This window comes from Anas platyrhynchos, chromosome 21, assembly GCF_047663525.1.
Source record: "Anas platyrhynchos isolate ZD024472 breed Pekin duck chromosome 21, IASCAAS_PekinDuck_T2T, whole genome shotgun sequence".
Lineage (NCBI taxonomy): Eukaryota > Metazoa > Chordata > Aves > Anseriformes > Anatidae > Anas > Anas platyrhynchos.
Genome location: NC_092607.1, coordinates 7,726,984 through 7,744,251, shown reverse-complemented (window position 1 = coordinate 7,744,251; position 17,268 = coordinate 7,726,984). Strand labels below are relative to the sequence as shown.

The window sequence follows — 17,268 nt, the reverse complement described above, 5'->3', positions numbered from 1 at the left end:
TGCTGATAGTGTTTTTCACAGGTTTTCACATCCATTGCTTAACTCTCCATAGTTTATATTATTTTCTTATATCTATCTAATCTATCATAGTCCTCAAGTAGCTACCACTTTGGGATCCTTTCTCTACAAGCAGCAATATATTCCTTACCCATTGGGCAGTTTCCCCAGTTACCTGCCAGCACTGGCTCTTTCCCTTTTTCTGTTGGGGAACCCCAAAGAAGATGTGCTGTAGTTTTGAATCCTTTGTCAAAAGCTGAGCCTGTTGGTCTAGAAACAGCACAGATTGGGAAATCTGTTTGTGTTCCCTCTTCTTACTCAATGGCTTTTCCTTTCCCAGCTACAGAACAAAAGTCTGCAGGTCACACCAAAAGAGAGTATTTCATTATTTTTTAGTTGACAAAGTTGAGGGTGAGTAGGAAAAGAGCTGAAACAATGGAAATGCTGATCTCATTCTAAATCATGAGTTACATTTAATTCTCTACTGGTGTTTGTTCTTTGCTCACTAAACCTAAACTGTTTGCACATCTAGTAGGGCATGTTCAGAGCCATAAATGTCAGCATAACTGAAGAATGGACACAACACTGCAAAACATCCAGCGAGTGTGTTCTCCTACATCTGAGCTCTGACTTACTGGGACCCATGAAGTCATGGTCAGCTCAATTTGCCTTACCTCTCCAATTCAGAAGTTTTTGATTCCAGACATATTTTTTCTAACTCTGAACTTCAAAAAAAAAAAAGAAGATAGATATCTATATGTGACAAACCCTGCATCCATTATTATGGGAGGCCAAAACACTCTGATCAAAGTAAATCCTGCTTCAAATACAGCTTTGGACAGCCAGAAAAAGCTCAGGAGAGAAGGAAAGGGAAAAAAAAGAAAAAAAGAAAAAAAAAAAGAAAGAAAGGAAAAGAAAATAAAAGAAAAGGCGGTGAGAAGGAAGGGAAACTCACTACATGTCTAATATGCACATGGGGGATGGGAAAACAAGATGAAATAAAGGCCATGTCAAATGACTCTGATTTCCCCTCTATTTCGTTTGGAGAGATTAGGTTACTACAGTTCAACAGGACTGAGTTTGCTTATTGCTTTGGGCATTAAGAACTTAATGCAAAAGTAATGAAGTTAAACCTGTGGCATAGATAATGGTCATTAGCAGCCTTCTTTCCCTGTCATAAACCTGACCCTTGTTAACTCCCATTTTATCTTTCCATGCAGATGATTTTGAGTGGGGTAGGAAGTATTCTCTGTTCTGTCCAATTTGGGAAAAAAAGTCAGCTAGTGAGTATGCACTGCTGTTTTCCAAACTGAAACACGTTGCCCCCACCTTACAGTTCAGGTTGCCTTTAGGAGCTAAAGGAAAACAAATGCAGGGAGGAAAGAGAAGAATTGGATCTCTTGGCAGAAAAAATCTAAATTTCAGTAGGGACAAGAGCTCCAGGTCAGTTAGGATTGAAATTTCCTAAGAGGAGGATGTAAAGGAAGAGGTTAGGATTTAAAAATATATATAAAAAAGAGCAAGAAACAAAGCATATTTACTGCTTAACCCCTTTCATTTCTGTCCTCCACCTCACAGATAACAGAGCTCTTTTCCCACTCATTAATTAGGCTCTTTTAGAGTTTATTGACCAAAGGCAAAACTGCTCCTGCAAACAGATCCTTGATAGCTGTTTGTGGCATTTCTGTGCCACTGCTCTCACAGGGAAACATACTATCCAGCTCTATTAGGCAATATCTCCCTTGGATTACAGATATTTGAACAGACAAATACAACCAAATACCCTATTCTTAAGCAGTTATCTGAAACTCAGATTTTATTTCACCAAGAATGCAAAAGGAGCACAAAGTAGCCAAAATTAACCCATTTTTCATGACTGTATGGGGAAAACTGTGTCTCATGATCATCCATGTCTGAAAAGATGTTCTAGCTCATTGACTTTTTGAAGCAAGATGATAATTACTAACTTCTGGATCAGGAAATAAAAAAGGAACAGTTTGTTGTTGTTGTTGTTCCCCGGAATTATATGTTGCCATGGAGAAACATAATTTAAGGTTACAGATTGAGGTGACTCTGCTATTACCTATCAACAAATGGAGAAGGGATAGCAACTCTGGCCTTAAATTTATCAATTTGGATGTTTCATTGACAAGTGGATCCAAACATACAAAAAAGACAGTAATAGAGCCCTCAAGCCAATTGCAAAATTGCACTACCTTCAAAGGAAGGATGATCTGTCCCTCAAAGAGAAAATTCTTCTTTATAATATCAGTCATCACAAGAGTTACACCTATATTTGAGTAACAGGGAGTAGATTAGTCATTGCTTGATGAGCAAACAAAAAATGAAGTTTTGGGTTATAGTCCCAGAGAATTATCTGTTTTCCTGTAAATTCACTAAAAGGGAGGAAAACCACAAACTAAAATCTCAGCTTGGGGTTATTTTGTATTTCATGCAGAAAAGGGGTCTGTATAGGACATTGCTGAATAGACAGATAATCCAGGCAAATTTTAAGGTGTAGATGCCAATATGACTGCTTGAATCATCTCCCAATCTCCTGTTCAGCTTCTCATCTACTTTATTTACACAGACATATGTGATTTTGTTGCCAGCTGGTGATTTGGCAATAAAATGAAATCTGAGCCTAATGTGCCTAGAAGATTTGTTTGGAAAAAAATAAACCCAAGATAAAAAAAACAAAAAAAAACAAACTAAGTAGTACTTGTTTATAGAAACATTACGGTACCTTTGATCCTTTCTTCTGTTCTGCTTCAATATGCTTGAGTTAAAAGAAAATACGCTGTAAATTTCAGAGAGCAGCATGGGGGCTCCTATGTTTGTGTTGCAAAGACAGACTGAAGCCTTTAATCAAGACAAACTCCTGTAGGGCAAATTTCCCAATCCAGCATTAGTGTGGTGGTGTTGCTAGGTGGATCCCCATCCAACCAATCCACAGTTCCTGTAACTTGTCTGACCCATTTCTGCAGCAGGGCAACCCTGTAAAACCATTTGGGCACAGGAAAAGAGGGGGAGACAAGAAGGTGAAACACAGCTGGTAGCAACAGGAATGAAGACATGAACTAATAAATACATAAGAACACCGAAAAATAATGCAGGACGCTCCTTAAGTAGGGCTGAAACAAACTAGACGTACATAAAGGCATCACCAAAGCAGAGATATAAATATTATGGTAACTACAGCGTTCATATGAAGAATGTTTCACATACCCAGGACCCTGAATAAAAACACTTACAGTAAGTCCCTTGACCTTTTCTATAAATACATGTCAGACAAACACGTACATGCTTCTCTTTAAAATCTGATATTTATTATATCTCACATCAAAGCCTAACTGCACAGGGACAGATTTTCATAGAGTCTGAGCATGCAATAAGCACAGGGCAGGGGGGAAAGGCATTAGAGCTGCCTGTCGCATACAAGTCCCAGTCAGGTAATGATACCTAAAAGTAACGGATACCTTTGTATATGAAATTGCTGGCATAATTACATTTAAAAATCAGACGTGCAAATGCATCCCTAAGGTCTTTGAGGACACCTCCTTCAAAACCAAGAATTTTCCAGTAGGAGTCAGAGTTAATCTGCTTACAGGAGGAACAACGTATTTTCAAATGCTTGTCCAAAGTACGCAACATACATAGTACTGTGCTATGCTACTTAACTGATGTACGTTGGGAAATACAATACAGTACTGAAAGAAGAATACATTGAAAAATTACAGAGTATTCCCTTCTAAAAACCCTGTTTTTAAGCAGTGTAGTATACTCCTTTCAGACCAAAATCTTGCCTTTTTCTTTTTTCTTTTTTTTTTTTTTTTTTTTTTTAAGAATAGCTATGAATATATTCAGTCAGTTATGAAGTCCTTGTGATGAGATAAATACTTGCAATTAAAAACTCTCAACAACAAACCAGAAAAAACTCCAGAATGGCCAAGGGAAAGCATCTTCTGCTTCTTCAACACTCCAGTACTGTGCATCACTGACATAAAGTAAACTCATTTTTAAAACAGAACTCAAAAATCATTACCAGGCCCCTGAGTTATGAAAAATAAGCAGCTGTACTCCAACACAGTACCCAGTATACCCAAGAGCAATGAAAGAAAGTTATACTATGGCAGCTACTGCGGCAGGAAAGGGTTTAATTTAGCCTCCTCCTCACACCGCCACGCTGGAGAGGGAGGGGAGGCTCTGGCAGCACGTCAGGAAGCCCCATGTTGGCCACCTTATGTGGCTATGGGGACATTTCTTAAGTCTTGTCCATGGTTCCACGCTTCCACTAGGCTAAGCCTTAGAATGCAGATGGTCCCCCGTGGCCTGATTTACTTTCTCTCAGTTAAGGGACCACAGTGTGAAAGTGGTAGATTGCTGCCAGCGTAGAGGGAGCAGGGATTTGGGCCTTCTCCAGCTTTCTAACGACAAGTGGAAGCCATATGCAATTTCCTACAGCCATCCAAAGAGAGCAGGAGCTGAAAGATAACTTCCCCACCCATGTGGAGGAGTTTAAAGCCTGCTGAGAACTTCCTTCAGCCAAATGTTAAGGCTCTCCGTGCTGCAGTGATTTCTGCAGCCCTCTATATCTTTGAAACACGAGCAAGTTATTGTTGGCATACAAAGAAGCTGGCAAAGGATCACGCAGTGATTCAGCATATTAAGAAGCTAGATAGCATAATGAATCATTGTGCAAAAGGGTTGCGCAACACGGACTGAAACAGTCCATATAAAAGCACTGTTGTATTGGAATGGAAATGGCTTCTTCATGGAAGATACCCATCTGCCAAAAAAAACGTTGTATAACTAATGTTTTATGAGCAAAAGATCCAGAGGCAGATAGAGGCACTGATGCTAGGACCTTGCCTACTGTGACACAGACATTAACATATGAGAAGATACTTTGCTTTGCCAGGATGATTTGTTTACAATTGTAACATCTGGTACAGACGGTTTTGAAAGAGATTCATGAAATGGAAAGAGGAGAAAAGAGGTCCTGCATCTGATTTAAACTGCACTGTGAATTGGAGAAAATCCACTGGAGTCAATGGAGATAACCTGGCATGAAACCATTCTCAATGCAAGAAGAATCAGAGCCAAAGAGTGTCAACGTACAGAGCCTTGCTGCATTTTTTGTCCAACCCACAGCGAAGTCTGCCATTGCTTAGTCTACCTCGGCCATTTCCAACATACAATTGCCTTATCGCCCCTACAGCATCGTCCAGCAGCCCCCAGCCCCGTTAATTCCTCCCCTAGTGCACTGACATGGTCAGACTACCAGAGATCATTTCTTGGTCCTTACATACCTGGTGGATGCCAACATGACTTCCCATGAGGGACTATACCTTTTGTCTGTTACCCACTCTCCATCTGCCTTGGGAATGGCTCTCCAGTCTGCTAACTGGTTCTACGTGCTGAGCTTGTCTTCAGCAGAAGAGCACCCTAACACCCTTCTTCCCATCCTTTCCTCCTTGCAGGCAAAGAGAGAGCATTGTTCATAGATGAATTCGTAGATAAAAGGCTCCAAAAAACTCTCCTGAAGATTTAAAAAAAAATAAACACCTTTTCTATTTCAGAGTTTTTCAGCCTGCGTTAAGCTTATGAGCTACTAAGAAATAAAGCAAATGTGACTAAGAAAAGCAAGTTCATGAATCCTATAATTTTGGTTGTTCGCTTGAGTGCCATTTCTAGAGCAACACTGCCTCTAGAAAAGATGTAGCAGGTCACACAACACTAAATATTGAAAGTCACTGGTCTTTCGTAGCAGCCTGTGAGCTGATATTGCACAACCACCAAAAAGCTCACTACTAGCCCAACACTTGGTGCCTGAGCACCATGCAGCCTAAGACCATCAGTTCACTGCTGCAAAGCCACCAGGCTGTCATCGGTTGGCAACAGAGACTGACCTCAGACAGGCTTGCCACGATAAGCCAAGGAGAAAAAGCTTTGCAAACCATTACTTGCATCTCTCTGCATTGTTCAGGCACACAGTCTCCATCCCCTACTCCTTTTAATTTAGATAATTGCTTTCAATGTCCTGTTTAACTTCTGTTCTCCCTGCCTGGGTTCCCTTTTTGCTTCAGCTTCCTCCTCACTGGCTCCCTGCTTGCTTGCCCAATGAGCTGCTTTATCACCAGTTTTATTTTCCTTTTACATCTGTTGACTGGCTCAGATGCTCCTGATTCTACTTATAAAGAAGGTTCTACTTATAAAGCAGGCAGGCAGGGAGGGCACATTGTTAGCAGTAATGTGAATAGATCAAACATTCACCCTACACACCTCAAATTATGGGAACCCAGAAGTAAGGCAGTAGTTAAGAGCCTCAGACACTTATATTGGCAAACTCATCTTTCATAAGTATGCAATTTAGAGTTAATAATATGCTTAATGAACAGTAATTAAAAACAAATTGCAATTAAAACACTATTTAATGAGGTTTAACAGTGATGTGATAGATATGTATCTATCACTGAGTTCAACTTCAATAAATATTTTCTTAATAACAAACTGGCATTTAATTAGCATGGGAAAAATGTTGCTGTTAAATCTAAATTAAATTAAAATATACTTAGGGCGCTTATCCACTTAATAGTATGTGTTAATGAAAAATATTTAAAAGGCTTTTTCTTTTTTTCTGTTCTTTTTTTTTTTTTTAAAGGGTAATGTTTACAAGAATTAAATGAAAACAACTTAATTGATTGCAGAATATGAAGACACAATCCAGTCCTAGACACTAACACTTTGACTTAAAAGCCCACAATATCTACACCATGACATGTGTGAATGAATAAACAACCTGGCTAGAATTTGGAGTTTAAGATTTAATAAATGTGACAATTTACAAAGTCAGACTCTAAATTCCCACAGCACCTTTCCCACTAACCTATCCATGTCATTTTATGATCCTATTATCATAAATATATGAGCACCTGCCAAAAATTTAAAAATAGAAATAATCTGTTTTCTTTCTTCCTGCAGATATAAAGTTTGAATATTTAATAGATTTTTGTTTGTTTAGTCAGAGAGGGCAGGAGGAGATGTTTAGTATTTGCAGCTTAGCATATGTGAACTATTTTGTTTGAAACTGAGGTTTGTGAACCCTTTATTCTCATAAAAGGTATTTCAGTAGCTTAAGCCCTGATCCTATCTGTCTCTTGCACTCCCAAGACTCCTAATAGTGGCTGATACTTTAATTGCTCCAGTACTCATTATGACTTGGACTAAATTCAAAGAAAGCATTTCATAGTGAAAAACAGCTTTTAGGAGAAAACAACATTTTTGCAGAAAACATGAATCCTCAAAACATTTAATGTTTCTGATGATATGGTTGTAACTAAAAAGGGTTCAACTTAACTTTGACAGAATTGGTGTAAACACTAAATAAAATCTGGAGTATTTTATGATTCATTTTTTTCCACCTTCTTTACTATTTCAGGACACAAGCTGTGAAAAAAAAAAAAAAAAAAAAAGAAAGCAAAACATTGTCCTCACAGATGCAACCAGGACTTTTTCTTCTGTGTCTACACAGCACTTACCACGAGGGGTCTGGTTCACAAGAAGGACACAACAGTAACACAGGTTTACAATATGAATATAAACAGTTCCCTGAGGGCGGAAAATAAACAATAAATGAAATAATATATAAAAAAAACTTTTCTGTGTTTCATTCTGCAGAAACTCTGGACTTAATGACATTCCTATATAGCAACATATGTCATACATACAGTGTTCAGGTAAGGTTGTCAGGTTTTTTGACTTTTTTTCAAATCATTGCTGACAGTATGTAACATATCTGTTTGCAGAGACAGAAACAAGTTCATAAGAAAAAGTGGCATAACATTAAAGGTAATTTAAACAGAAGAGGAAAACACTTTGGGAAATTATTTGCCATGAGTTCACTATGGCTTCCTATTCTTCTTTGCGAATAAAAAAGACTTAAGGGAATTAGATAGTAAAGATACAATTTTAACCCTTAATTCTGTTTCTCTTGAAGACAACATCAAGAACAGGAGAGGATAATCATAAACCTGGTCTCTCTGGATAGCTTCCCACTTAATCCCACCAGCAGCTGCTTGGCTTGAACCTCTTCTTTCTCCATACGTTGCACAAATTGACTAGCACGAGGACTACTGGTTTTAAATTTCAGTTATTTTCTGTTGCATTTAAAGCGCCAATCTTGGCCTAAAGTGGTTGGTGCAACACTGCATAGTATTATATAAAGGAAAAGCACCAGCCATAGAAAATAGGTGACAGATAAGCAATGTGAGAACGAGTTACTGAATATGGCATATAACGTTATGCCACACATAAACAGAGAGAAACAGTGTACATACCCAGCCAATTCACGATTGATCCTGAAAGCTCAGATAGATTAGTTGCAGAATGTGAAGGATGTTTTCCTGGCATGTTCAAGCTTCAGATATGATGTGGATAACACTTAGCATTAAATAATGCTCCTATGGTTCCAGTTTTCGAGCATTTCACAATCCAGTGCTAAATGTGACATCCTGGAGGAAACAAATGACTTGATTAAGGACTTATTAACATTGAAACAGAACTGACATCATGAATTATGACAGGTCCTACTGTACATGTCACACCGCATCAAAGCTGAAAGCAAAGACACTGCCCTTAGTTCAGAAAAACATAATTATTTAGTCAGGGAAATACCCACTCCATAGTGGCAGGCACAGGGAGCGCCTGGTTCCAATGGGCAGAACAGAAATCCAGATTTTTCAGCCCAGTACCTCCTTCTACACAGCGATCTGCTGTTGTAGATCTTTTTGTGCTACTGCTTGGATGGAACAAAAACTATTTAACTTGCATAATATCTAAGCATTGTACAAAATTAATAGTTACACTGATTTTTCCCCTTCAAGGAACAACTTCCTCCAGTCCCGCCATTTAAACTATTTTTTTCATAGAAGGATCCAACAGGGAGCTTGGAAAGATTATTTATTATACAGATTACTGGATAATGGTGAAAATCCCCTGTGGCTGCACTGGTTTTCACACCAAAACCTCAGCTACAATACAATCCATAGCTCAGCCTGCCACCTTGTCCACAGTGTACCCAGTCATCTCATGAAATCCCCCAGTTACAAACTGTGGAGATTCCCTCTGAAATATCCCAGGGAAACCCATGAGATTTTGGCTATGTTGGTACCCACTGCAGTAACTACGGTGGCTCAGATGCAGCTGGAAGTCAATCAGCTTTGTCTTCCTGATCACTGGGAGGCTTTCAAAAACTCCCCTTAAGACGCAAGAAAATAAAAAGGAAATTAGAGAATCAGAAGCTTTGAAAAATAATTTATGTTTAGGGTTAGCTAGACTACCCCAAGCTTACCAGCTAGTCTCAGCTGAGAAAGCTTAACCAAAGGAAGGGCAAAGTGCTATTGCTGGTGCCACCCAGGATCTAAACAGTCAGGAACTTCCCTTCTCCTTCGAGTATTTTCCACCACAAATGGCAGAGAGGTGCTGATTAAAGAAAGATGGTGCTTTAACACTCTCTGCCCATGGCTAGCAGTCTGGCATCTCTGGTGATGCTCAGCTCAGGCTGAGACAAACAGGAGACTCATGCCAAGTTGTTTTGCAGTCAGTGGCCTGTTGCCAGAGTGTCATTTTTCACAGAAAGGACACAATACCAAGCAATCTGGCTGAGAATGAATAAAAATGTCATCTGTGCTCACTCCTCTTTAAGGGCTTGTGTAGTATTGTTCTGCTCACCTGCGATACGATTCCAGTTGATCCAGCAGACACAGCACCAGAGGCTTCTTGGGGACCTATCGGTCATTCCTTCAAACTCAGCAAGGAACTCACATCAAATTCTTACAGCAGAGATTAAAAAGTTTGTTGTTTTTTTCCCCCCCCCCCCCCTTTTTTTTTTCATGAGCTGGGGTTAGTTTATTTTTTGACTACTAGAAATTTGTCTCTTCTCTCACCCAGCAAAAGAGCACAAGAATTAGCCTAGAAAAGAAATATACTTAGCAGAAATAGCAAACCACCAGATTTTCACATTGCTGGAGATACTAAAGGAAAGATGATTGAGAAAAGGCTGCAAAGCCCAAAAAGCACTGACAAGATTTATCTGCCATCTGCAAAAGAGAATGGAGCAAACAGAAATAAATACAAGTGGGAGGAGAGAGGAATCAACAGTGGCTTATTATCATGTAAGACCTTTCACAGGCCGAAATCCAAAGACTTTAAAAATATGGAGACCCAGTCTTTGAAAGAGTAGATGTAAATTTTGTCCTCAGTACCTGGGCCTGAATATGCAGAGTAAGAGACTCATCTGGGGCCCCAAGCCAGGAAAAGCATATAAAAGGTACCCAAGGAACGTAAGAATCACAACTGGTTTTTAAGGGTATACACGTATACTATACCCTTACTATACTATATATAATGTTATACTCCCAGGTATAACATCAGGATTGTGTTTAAGATGCTAAGCAATTATGGAGAGCTGTTCAGTGTTCTCATCTCCTAAGGATGAGCAATAGATGCTGGAGGTATTGACTAAAATGCAGAAAATCCCAAACAAAAGTTCTATACTAGCCTGTACTAATGGGAAAGGGTGGTAAGGAGCTGGGGAAAGAGAAAATCTCCCTTTGCCATCTGAGAGCACTCCTGCCAACAGCTGCTGATAGGATCTGATTTTAAACACAACCCTCAAGACTAGATTTTCACGCTTGGAGAGAGATGAGGAACAGCTTACGACAAGTCTCCATGAACCATCATAATGAAGAAACTGAATATCAGATAGACCAAACCACAAGCCAGCAACAGACAGAGAAGGGAGCACACATCCCTCACCTCCTGCTGCACACAGAACAGAGGCACTGGGTGTTTGAAATCAGGATCTTTTTTCTGATTTCCCATAAGAGGGTTCTGCATCCTCACTGGTGACTCAAATACACTCTGATGGACAACTCCAAGATGTGTTTTGGGGTGAGGTGGGGAGGGGTAGTGGGAGGGTGGGGAATAGTAATAAAATCAGTAAATCCCATAGAAGATTTCTGTATTTTGAAAGCTGACGAGTAAGAACAAAAAACACCGGAAGATGTCCTGCCTTTTTTGTCCTGTACCTAAAAAGCCAGGATCTCCTCTCCAATATGGTTTTAAGCCCCGAATACATTTTTAAAAAATTTCCAGTAGAGATTCCCCTACATGTCTTACCCATCAGCATCAGAAGCCACGTAAATGGGAGCTGCAGGAAGATATCCCCAGCCTATTCAGCACCAGCTTTTCCCCTGATCTGAAGATTCACTTAGCTCCAACCTGTAGCAGAAGGCCATGGCTTTGTGCAGCCTGATGTGCCATCCTGCTGCCACAACCAGGCACGGCACTGTGCTGCTGCCTCCTACCCAGGGAAGGGGTAGGACTGCCAATGCAGCAGCAGACTGGATTCTGCACGTAAGGTGTACTGCACAAAACATACATGTATACATGTGATACATCATTTAAAATGCAGAAAGTGGTTACCATAAAGTTCCCATTCCAAAGCACTAAAAACTTACATTTGCTTATTAAATTTCAGTTGGGGCCCCAGGCAAATGAACAGAACACTGGTCTAGCTAGTGCGTTTTGCTTTGCTTACTGCTAGTGACGTACAGCCATAACTTACACAGAGGAATTGGAAAGCCTAAGACTTTAATCTTGGCTAACCACCCCTTCCACCCCTGCCATTCAGGGTAAAATCAAAAACTAACATCACCACATTTCAGGGTGTTTTTTTTTGTGTTTTTTTTTTTTTTTAAAGAAGAAGAAGAAGAAAGAAACCAACAAAACACAAACAAAGCATTATGGGAATATGGAACAAAAGAAGAATTGCACGTTCCCTGCTAAGAACCCCCAGTGCAAAGACCAGCTGAGACAATGGCAGGATTCTCATTGATTTTGTAGGCATTCAGTAATAACCCACTGAATCCAGGTGGAAAGTCGATGCTGCCAGGGGCCCGTTGGGAAGTCGTGCTCCTCTCTCTTGCCGGTGCTTTCACATCTCTGCTCACGTGGCATGCCATTCCATGCCATGCCATTCCTGCTGTACTGATGCTGTGGCAGCCCCAGGAAGTTCCCTGGAAGCCCAAAGTTTGAAAGCATGATTTACTCGTGCACACAAGGAGCTGCATGCTGCATTAGGGCTCTGCAAATAAGGCGAATGCTATGAAAAATGTTGAGATTACAAAGCCTGTTGCACTTGTAGTCACTGCAATATTTTGCAAAAGTCCCATTGGCAATAATTTCAAATAGTCTGATCTTTAAAGCTCAGCCCCTCTCTCACAGGGTGTTGCTACAAGTCTCGGTGCAGCAAGGAAGGATGAATTCCCTAAAAGAGTAATAAATAGCTGATTCCCCCTAAGCTAGGCTTCAGGAGCTCAAGGAATTACCAACAGTTAGTGCTCAAAACCTGTTAGTCAGGCCTCAAGAAGGCTTAAAATTGGCTTGAAAGTCATGAAACAATACTGAGTGTAGGGTACTTACTTATCTTTGGATTTTGGAGTCCAGGATATAACAACCACGTCACGTTTCAAGTTCTCATCCACCACACTACAAAGGCCAGACACGTGTGGGTTTGCATCTGTATGAAGACAAAACGTACTGGGTTTGATTTTTTATTTATATTGAGAGTCCAAAGAAAGAGCAAAGTTACAAGAACTCAGGCTTTAAAAGAACCCCAAAGCATTATCTGGAGGCTTCACAACAGCATTACCAGACCTGACCACAAAACCACCTCCGGGCTCTCCCTTCAGGGCCACCAGACCCCCACACAGCTGGGGGTCTTCTCCCCCTGACACAGCACCATGGAAAAGGGGTTAAACACGGGCAAGGAAAGACAAACAAGCTTGCAAAATACGTGGCAAACAAACAGGCTAACCCCACATAGCCGTTGTTGCAACCCTCAGAATGGTACTGACCGATTGATGTAGTAGCAATTCTCCAGCATTTGCTAAATCCAAAGCATTTGCTAAATCCAAGTCCAGTCCAAAGCAGAAGTAGAAGCATACCTCAAATACATCGGCAGCAGCACGTGCTGGAATTAAACAGTGAAAGAGCGACGAGCTGAAGCATATACTTAACTGTGCAAGCATGGGATTCGATGTTTTGCTGGGCTGCAACCAGATGAATTCTGCAGCTAGTTTATTGTTATCATTACTACCAGACAGAGAACAGCCTATGTCAAAGCTAGCTAACCTGTTTCAAAATGTATTTTTCATCCACTTTATTCAAAATATCCTGGCACTTACAGATACCAAGTTAATGACTCAAGAGAGCAGGGTCAGCAACTACCCGATTTATTCTGACAAAGATGACCAGGTCCAGCTACTGCGTAGCACCCCAGGCATGTTTTTGACAATTTGGAGTACTTGAAGAAAACGGCACTGAACACTAAATGACAGAACACAATGTACAATGAGTAATCACCAGCAGGAGTATTTTGATATGCAGAGCAGCAGAATTGGAACAGTTTACGCACTCCTACCTTGTTTGCTTTTTAAACACATCGCTCCTGCTGTAAAGAGATGGCTTAGAACAAACGCTGGCATTTGCAATGCCCCTTTTTTTTTAAACTTTAAATTACTGATACTGGAAAATATTAAGAAGGACAAATGGGAAGCTCTCGTTTAGAGAAGTTTATTCTCTGCTTTTCTTAAACTGATGGGTACTTCAGATGTTCAGGAACTGTGACTGTAATACATCTGTATTTTTATGTAATTATGTTTTTCTGAAATGAGATTACAACATGGGATGCGGTGCCTTTCAAACCAAACACCTGTAGGCAGAATTAGAAGCTCCACAGCTTCCACCACTCAAGTTCCCAGGCACCGGGGAGGTGGTGGGGAATTGTTCAAGCTCAGACTCAAGGAAAACTCTGGCAACCTCATCAGCAGCGTTATCAAGGCCTCTCCAGATCTGAATGGCTTTCCTGTCTGCATGTTTTTATGTGTATGTATATGTATTTATTTATTCATTTTATTTTAAGGCTGGTTCCAACAGGAAAAAAGTAATAGAACAGTGAGAATTTCCTGTGACAGTATAACCATAAAAAAGGAAAAAAAAAAAAAGCCCATAAAATAAAATAAACCTAGACAAAGCCTTATGTGGAACTGAAATAAAACTGAGATGCCCCAGGTGCAAAATGGGTCAACTGTCCCTCTTACTGCTCAGGGCTGGAAACGTGCCCAGCTTTTGTAAAAGGTCCCAAAGCCACGGTGGAAGGCTCAAGATGTTGACTGCCCTTGGGCTACACACTTGGCTGCAGTAGAGGCAGTGACCTTTGTTCCTGACACAGGGCTGCTTTATTTTATTTTATTTTATTTTTTGGTTTTCACCAGAGTTTTTCCTTCTCAGAAGAAGAAAAAAAACTTCTCGGCAGTCCGAGTTTGCAGCCTGACATTTTGGCATCTGATTTTTTTTTTTTTCATTGGCAAAACTCCATTTAGAAAAAAAATAATAAAAAAATAAGCCCATTGTTCATACTGAATTCACATGGCTGGCAGCTTCAGGAGGCTGTGGGCTGAAGAACTGCTGCAGAGCCTGCTGCAAAGCCCCATCAGCTCGCATTTTATCCAGCCCTGCACAGAGCAACACTGGAGAGAGGGCAGCCAGGTATAACTGGAGGTTCCTCCAGTGAACACCCCATCAGGAATAAAAAGTGGAATCAGCTGTGGGTGGGGCTCTGTTTCTTTAGTAGCTGGGTTCCAGCTAGCAAATGGTGCAAGCCCCCAGACTTCCTACCATCTGGCAATGATTTCTTTGGTGGACAGGAGACACAGAGGTGGAACTACAGGCATCCCCTTTTTAATCCTTTTGTCATCATTTGAATGGACAATGGAGCAATGAAGGGACCCTGTGCAAGGGGCACAGAACAGGGAGGAGAATCCATTCCTCCACATTTTTCCAGAAGCACGTAAAAGCTGTCAGCTTTCTGCAGGATCAGTGCTTGTTCAGTGTCACAAGGGTAATGACAGAACAGTGACAAGAAACACATGGTGCTATCTGCTGCTTTTTCTGAAATTTATTTTTAAAAATTTGTATTACTACGGTGCCTGTAGATTCCCTTTGTGGGACAGCATCCCACAGCGACAGACACCATGCAAAGCCAGAACAAGCAGATGGTTCTCAAACCAGGCAGTCTCCAAGCCAAAAAACGACAGATGATGTTACAGACAAGGGGAGTCCATGGAAACCACCAAAGTTAGCGTAGACATCACAGCTCTCAGCACAACAGCATCACTGCTGTAAAGGTTTTACAGGCATCTAAGAAAAGGAATTTGTAAAGAAAAAGTGGGAAGAGGATAATGAAGCTGCCCTAACAGCATGGGGAAACACATGAGGGTGCTTTGAGAGTTTAAAAGCTGGGCAACAGAGAGTGGCATAGTGAACTGATCAGAGGCCATAACTGGTATCTTAAACACAAAAAGGAAATATTATACTGGGTGGAGAAAGGCCATGAAAGATGCTGGGAGTGAAGACAAGCAGATTATGCTCAATGTGATCCATAGTAGAGACTTGCAGGAGAGCTGCAGAGCAGGGTGGCAGGATGATCTGCGCAGCATAAAGCACACGTGTGAGCAGGGGGAGATTGGATTTGTCAAGGCCAGAATTTGCCATGTTGTAACAGGAACTGAGGTGCAGGGTAATGACAGACTGAACAAGCGTGTAAGCCACGAGGGGGGACAGAAGTGGCAGTATTTTAGAGAGGTTATGCAGAAACAAGGGGCGAGAGCTAGACACAGCCTGGAGGCACGAACCAAAGGTCTGAGCCAGAGGTAATGCCCATGGCTCTGAGTGACAGGCAGGACCGTGCTATTGTCCATGGTGTTTAAGAAAGAGCAAGCCTACGGGAAGTGATTAAGAGCCCTGTTTTAGCTGTGGTGAGGATAAGCTGACAGCCAGGCACCTGCAAGTGGACACCGGGGAGATGGTCCCACACCTGACATGGGAGACACCCGGTGCAAGCAGGGAGGTCTCTGCAGTGACAACATGGGGTCAGAAGCTGAATTTGTGTTTGCAGAGAAAGTAAATGAGATACAACAGAGCAAAATAAGGGACAGTGACTTAAAGTGAGTCTTTTTGAACCTCAGAGGAGAGCTGAGGAATGCTGAGTGAGTGCCTGCTCCTACCTCTACTTTCTTTAAATGCTGCTCAATTGCTCCCACCTGAGAGGGCTCATCACCAGTGTTCCTAAAAACACATCTCAGAAATTAGCCATATCCTCCCCAGCCTTCATGCTTTCCCTTTCAGCTGAAATTAAGCAATGGAAAACAGGACAACCTTTCCAGCAAACAATTTTATAATCCAAGCCTTATCGCTCCTTCTTCTCTTATAATGAGTGTTTTTGATTGTTTAAATGGGAAAAACAAATGAATACATTCCACTACACACACCCTTCTCCTCACCCACAAAACCTACTAAAACACGAGGCTTACAGCTTGCTACTCAAGAACTCTTTTATGTCAGAAGCCACGTTAACACCTCGGCAGGGCAAAGCAGCTGAACCAGTGCCCGCTCTCAGCCATCACCCCAAACTTCTGCCTCACCCCATTCCGAAATCCTGCCTCGCACCCTCAGAAGGGCCCCTCATGACGAAACCAAAGCTCAGCTTCAGCTTTACATAAATTACAAAACACAGCACTTGCACAGTCCTTCACCCACAGCCTACCTGCTCTTTTAGCCAGTTGCAGAAGTCCTGCTGACGTGCGAGGTGCCACGATAGGGCTGGCGAGGAAGGCCGATATTGCCTGTTGCAGACCAGATGGGTTATGCGACGTACAATTACCAGCTACCTGCCGCACAATGCTCCTGGCTCTCACAATGCTTTGGCAGCAGTCACTGTGTCCAGGTCCACTTCAAAGCTACCTCTGTGTTTTCAGAATCGTGTAAGTGCTCTCTCTAATTACTGTGTGTTTCCACTATGTTTTTAATCACTGTCATTAAGGGATTGAGCACAACCCACCGAGATACAGAAGTGTAAACACGAGCAATAATTATTCCAATCTCTTCACTGTTTTCAGGTAATGATCACAGTACATATTTGAAGCTCTTGCATGGTTTCTGATGGTCTGTTTTCAAATCGCATTATCCCGCATGTTTCTGGTTAAGGCCAACTAAAGGTTAAGGTCTGTCAGGGGGGAATAAGCATGTTTAAAAATTATTTTAAAGGCTTTCAGTTATTTAAAGTTAATGTCCATGACCTGTTAAGAATCAGCCAAGATGAAGACATCTGCCTTGTGCTATTCCCAAGTAAACAGATAGGCTGCAGAA

At 41.2% G+C, this 17,268-nt stretch overlaps 1 long non-coding RNA gene across 12 annotated transcripts in view; it reads right to left on the bottom strand.

Moving 5' to 3' along the window:
- Positions 1–17,055, bottom strand: part of LOC106014718 (uncharacterized) — a 127,299-nt gene extending 110,244 nt beyond the window's left edge. For all 12 annotated transcript variants that reach the window (XR_011804446.1, XR_011804450.1, XR_011804455.1 and 9 more), the window contains exons 1-8: positions 16,667–17,055; positions 12,918–13,033; positions 12,484–12,580; positions 9,730–12,077; positions 8,337–8,510; positions 7,539–7,608; positions 5,310–5,539; positions 2,744–2,994 (exon numbers count right to left, since the gene is read on the bottom strand). This is a non-coding gene — a long non-coding RNA (uncharacterized lncRNA). The remainder of the gene's footprint in view (positions 1–2,743; positions 2,995–5,309; positions 5,540–7,538; positions 7,609–8,336; positions 8,511–9,729; positions 12,078–12,483; positions 12,581–12,917; positions 13,034–16,666) is intronic.
- Positions 17,056–17,268: the final 213 nt, after the last annotated feature.